The sequence below is a fragment of the Lactuca serriola genome, chromosome 4, assembly GCF_051521515.1.
Source record: "Lactuca serriola cultivar US96UC23 chromosome 4, Lser_US96UC23_V15, whole genome shotgun sequence".
NCBI classification, from domain to species: Eukaryota; Viridiplantae; Streptophyta; class Magnoliopsida; order Asterales; family Asteraceae; genus Lactuca; species Lactuca serriola.
In genome coordinates, this window is record NC_136411.1 from 5,403,276 (window position 1) to 5,409,275 (window position 6,000).

Genomic DNA, 6,000 nt, shown 5'->3' on the forward strand with positions numbered 1-6,000 from the left:
AGAATGAATTCTACAACATTCTCCGATTTCCATTGCAGTCCTTCTAACAGCACACTTTATCTTCGCTTCCATACCTAAGTACATAGCACAAACTATGTAAGTCCGAAGACTTGTGGGCTACATGGGCTTTGACTCAAACTTTGACAACTTTTAAAATGTTTTTTTGTAATGCCCCAAAAAATCATAATAATAATTTCATTTTTTTTATTTGATAAAACCATTCATTCAATTGCTTCAAAAGGAAATCAAGTAATAGTTTTCTCAAACATCAAAGTAAATATCAAAAAAAGTCAATGCAGAATAAACTCTAGGGATGCAGTGTAATCATCTCAGTTCCTTCCCTCTGGAACCAACCAGAAGTACCTTAAACAATAAACATGAACCATAAGCATAATGCTTAGTGAGTTCCCCAAAATACCCCATACCATACATAACCTCGGGCCCCGCCCAACATACACATGCAAGAGTCACAAAGACAACTAACATCCTACATAACACAACCTAGGGGCCCCATCCAACAAGCGAAACGAGCCTAACCCAAACATACAGATAAAGGGCCTAACCCATCATACACATCCAAGGGTCACAAAGACAGTTAGCATCAATCCTAACACAATCCAAAGGGTTGGCATTGGTGCCTTCGACCCACGAGTATAGTGAAGAGATTCACCTAACTCACAAAGACAACTAAAACTCAGCTCAATGTCGTTTCGACCACAACTAACAACTCTCACCACCCAATGATAGGGGCTAAAAACCTCATATCAATCCACACGAGGTAAACCCTAAGTCTACCTTCTAATTTCAACAATCTTGACCAAAAGTCAACCACATCAATAAGTCAACAGCCAACAGTCAAAATCAACAACCATCAATTTCAATCAATTATCCTCATGTTGTGACCAGCCCTTGGTCATGTCGTGAGAGTACACTCGACCCAATTTCAACTTGGCTCGCTCTAACTTGGCCAACTCAATCATGGACAATCCTTTGGGTTGACCTCACAGTGTGAACACCCTTCTGTCACGTCGTGAGTCCCACAAAACTCAATAGAAATGAGATCTTTCATGGTCACGTCATGACACACCTTGTGTCATGTCGTGACTACAGTCTGAAGCATAAATCCAAGATTTAAGTCCTTAATCCATTAAGCCTTTCACTATAACTTTTCTAGAAGCTAAAGGGGACTCCAAAAGGCCCATAAAAATGATTACTTGGTGGACATGATATCCTCCATCCATTCTAGGTCAAACATTAAGAGATTGCACCAAAACTCATATGCATGTGTAGGATCCCATTGTAAATAACATTGCGGAATAAGAACAATCAATCGTGAATCAACCGAAAATGTAAGAACACTAAATGTAAATAATTTTGTTTAAGCTCCATTAATGTCCAGAAGGTAATCAAAGTGTACTAAATAGGAAGGTTAAGAACTCTCTCTCTCTCTCTCTCTCTCTCTCTCTCTCTCTTCCTTACACATAAGACTACAACACTATTTATCGTAGTGTTCCCACAGACTACAAAAAGTACAATGTGATTAAACATCAAAGTAAACTCTAAATTGCGCACTGAAATACATAAACGCCACATAATCATATTCAAGATTTCTTGATTAAACATCCCCCCCCCCCTAAATGTTGGATATGATTAGAAACACGCTTTTCTTCTGTAACATTCTCCCCTTAAAAGAGTGAGAATCATCAACACTCGGGAATGTGAGAGAGAGGGAGAGAGGAACAGATCTTAAAAATCGAACTCCAAAGCACATAGATCTAAAATTGAACTCCCCCTTGAATGAACAAGACTCCCGAACAACACTCCCCTTGGAACATACAAAACTCCTCTTGAAGAAAATTTTGAAAATCTTCTCAGATCTGAGAGTTTCGTTATCAGTAACGAAAGATGTTCCCCATACGAAAATATACTTTCGTGTACAACCACTGGCTTCCCATGAGAAAATCAACTTTCGTTCTCAACCACTTGTACTGAACCAATCAGAGACAAATCCAAAGCTAAGGCATGTGAACGTTGAATATGAACAGTAACTCCAATATGAGTCAAATGCACTTTCGCTAACAAGTGTCGAAAATGAAATTTCGCCATCAAGTGTCGAAGATGAACTTTCGCTATCAGGTCTTCAAAAAATATTACTTTCGACACTTCATCAAAAAATAGTACTTTCGACAGTCAAGTCTTCAAGTTTTTGACTCCCAAGATTTCATACGTTCGACACCAAAGACTTCATATTTTTGCAAGTGTCGAAAACCAACTTTTGTTATCATGTCTTCAAACTTTCAACACTTCAACCTCCAAGAACAAAACTCGCTATCAGGTCTTCAATGTTTCGACAATTTGACCTCCAAGAACAAACTAAAACACAATATTTTTGGTTTTTCGAACTTTCTAAGTATTCAAACAAAAAAATGAACAAAACAATTTTTTTTTAGTATTTCGGGGTTTTCCGAGGATTCAAAGAACAAAGAACAAAGACGAAAATCTTTTTGTGTTTTTCGATTTTCTTGAGAATTAGACCAAAAGAAAATAGAAGAAACAAAAATGAGATGAATAGAATGTTTTTTGAGATAATTTTTTCTATCAAGAGCGAAAGATTTGTTATCAGAGGCAAGAAGGAATTTCCGAGTCTTTAGGCAAAGGAGAAACTTTCGACTCTTTACGCCTTCCCATACATATATGTGAATCATCCTCTTCCCAATGAAACTTTGACTGTCCATGCAAAAATCTACTTTCGCATATAGACACAAACTTTCTACTATAGCCTCAAACTTTCGTCTTCTGCCTTTGAAATCCAACTTTCTCATCGAGAAGAGTAACCCATTTTGGAATCACAGTCAAACTTTCCAAAGTTTTGACCATCAAAGCACCATTTCAACCATTCATAACAAAAATTTTGATCTCCATACCAAAAACACTTTCGCTTCCCAAATACTTGTTAAGGACGAAAACATAGAGCCCAAAGTTTCGCTCTACAAGAAAACTTGCTTCCCAAAAATGCAGTAATCAATGCTATTACAACTGAACACAAGCCCCAAAACACGTTAAAAGTTGTGTAGATTCGATTTCCAATACACACTTTTCGATGCAAGAACACACCATTAAATGCTTTCAGATCCATTGTAGATTAAAAAGGCAACTATCACATTATGTTTGCTTTTGCAGATTATACGTCCAATCCTCCCGCCTTAAAGAAACCAGCAGCTGTATACGTATTCTTGTTTTTGAACGATTAAAAGTCAAAGAGCTATCATACCCATTTTCGAGATTATTAAATGCAAAATCAACTTTTTCAGATTCATAGGTTGTCGTGTCATCTTTCGAGACCTGATTTATGTCCCATTCTAAGAGACATACTTCTGCTGCTCAAAAGTCAACAACATGTGCTTTATCGACATTAGCTTTTTGACTTGTCAACCATTTAAATGATATTTTTTTCTACACACCACACTAGTATACACCAATCTAGTATCTATTTAAACATCATAATTATTAATTAATCATTCTTATTAATAAATTGTTTTGGTAACATTGTTTTCCGAAAAAATAATTTTCTTTCTTTTTCCTATTTTTTCTCTTTCTCTTATATATATATATATATATATATATATATATATATATATATATATATATACACACACACACACACACACTAGGCGAATGCCTGCGCGTTGCGCAGAAACACCTACATAGTTGAAATCTTTACAAATATATGTTTTTTTTAAATATAATAATAATGTTGTCGTTAAATTTGATATAATAATTCGTATACTAAATTGATATAATATATTGATTATTTTGAATTATATGATAATATATACATCTATTATAACTGCATTATCTTAATCGTTTGAATAACTTCTAGTCACGAGTTACACATTAATAAAATTAAATATAATATATGGGTTAATGTTATCTATAGTTATAGTTATTGTTAATATAGTTTTTAAAACTTATTTGCTTAATGTTTTAATTTCTATCATTATAATTATTTAAAACATCAAACATTGTTTTTTGATTTTAAAGATAAAAATATAATCATTTATATGTAGTTATTTTTAACTATTGTTATTGTAAGTTATTTTAAGCTACTTATTTGAAAACTTTTAATGATTATAAAAATATCTTTAGCAAATATTTTAGTTAAATTGAGATTACAATTTAGTTTTTGCATTTATCACTATACTTTATCACTTTTAACTATTTACAAAATATTCTTTGGTTTTTTTAAGTTGAACTATAATTTATATTTAAGTTGAAAATGTAGTTTTATATTTAAATTAACAATTTAAGTATTTTGTCTAAACTGTTCAAAAGTTGTAACTTTAAACTAATAATGGGTTACATACAACAACATTTTAAATCTAATAAATTAAATATAATATGTTAAAAGTTAAAAACATAACTTTATAAGTAGAAGTAAAGATATTATTTTAAAATTGAAATTTAGTTTATTTATGATTACACTGTAGAATTGATATTTATTTAATTATATCAACTAACTTATAATCATTATTAGAAAGACACTACAATTTATCACTTTTAACTATTTATAAAATATTTTTTGAGTTGTTTAAGATAAACAAAAATTTATATTTAAGTTGACCCTGTAATGTTATATTTAAATTAATAATTAAACTATTTCATACAAAATGTTCCAAAATTATATCTTTAAAATGATAATCATTTACATCCAACAATATATTAAAGCTAATAATTTTGTATAATTTGTTAAAAGTTAAAAACATAACTTTATAAGTAAAAGTAAATATATTATTTTAATATTATAATTTACTTTATTTATGATTACACTTTAGGTTTGATATTTATTTAACCTTATTAACCAATTGATAATTATTATTAGAAAGAAATTGAAAAGTCATGAGAGTTTCAAATGAATGTGGTGAAAGGAAAAATGCATGGGAGTTTCAAATGTATGAGGTTAAAAAAAATGTTAGTTTTATAAGATACTAGGCGAATGTCCGCGCATTGAACAAAAACACCTATATAGTTAAAGTCTTTACAAATATATGATTTTTTTGTATATAACAATAACGTTGTTGTTAAATTTGATATAATAATGTGTATATACTACATTGATATAATATATTGATTATTTTGAATTATATGATAATATATACATTTATTATAACTTCATAATCTCAATCGTTTGAATGACTTCTACCTGCGAGTTACACATGAATAAAATTAAATATAATATATGATTTGATGTTATTTATAGTTGTTTTTATTGTTAATTAATTTTTTAAAATTTATTTGCTTAATGTTTTAATTTCTATCATTATAACTATTTAAAATATCAAACATTGTTTTTTTTTTATTTTAAAGCTAACAATATAATCATTTATATAGAGTTGTTTTTAACTATTGTTATTGCAAGTTATCTTAAGCTACTTATTTGAAAACTTTTAACAATTATAAAAATATATTTAAGAAATATTTTAGTTAAATTGAAATTACAATTTTGTTTTTGCTTTTATCACTACAATTTATCACTTTTAACTATTTACAAAATATTCTTTAGTGTTTTTAAATGGAACTGAAATTTATATTTGAGTTGACATTGTAATGCACAGAAACACCTATATAGTTGAAGTCTTTACAAATATATATTTTTTAAAATATAACACTAACGTTGTTGTTAAATTGGATATAATAATTCGTATATTAAATTGATATAATATATTGACTATTTTGAATTATATGATAATATATAAATCTATTATAACGTCATAATCTCAATCGTTTGAATGACTTCTACTCGCGAGTTACATATCAATAAAATTAAATATTATATATGCTTTAATATTATTTATAGTTGTTATTTTTAACTAATTTTTTTAAAATATATTTGCTTAATGTTTTAATTTCTATCATTATAATTATTTAAAACATCAAACATTATTTTTTGATTTTAAATGTAACAATATAATCATTTATATAGAGTTATTTTTAACTATTGTT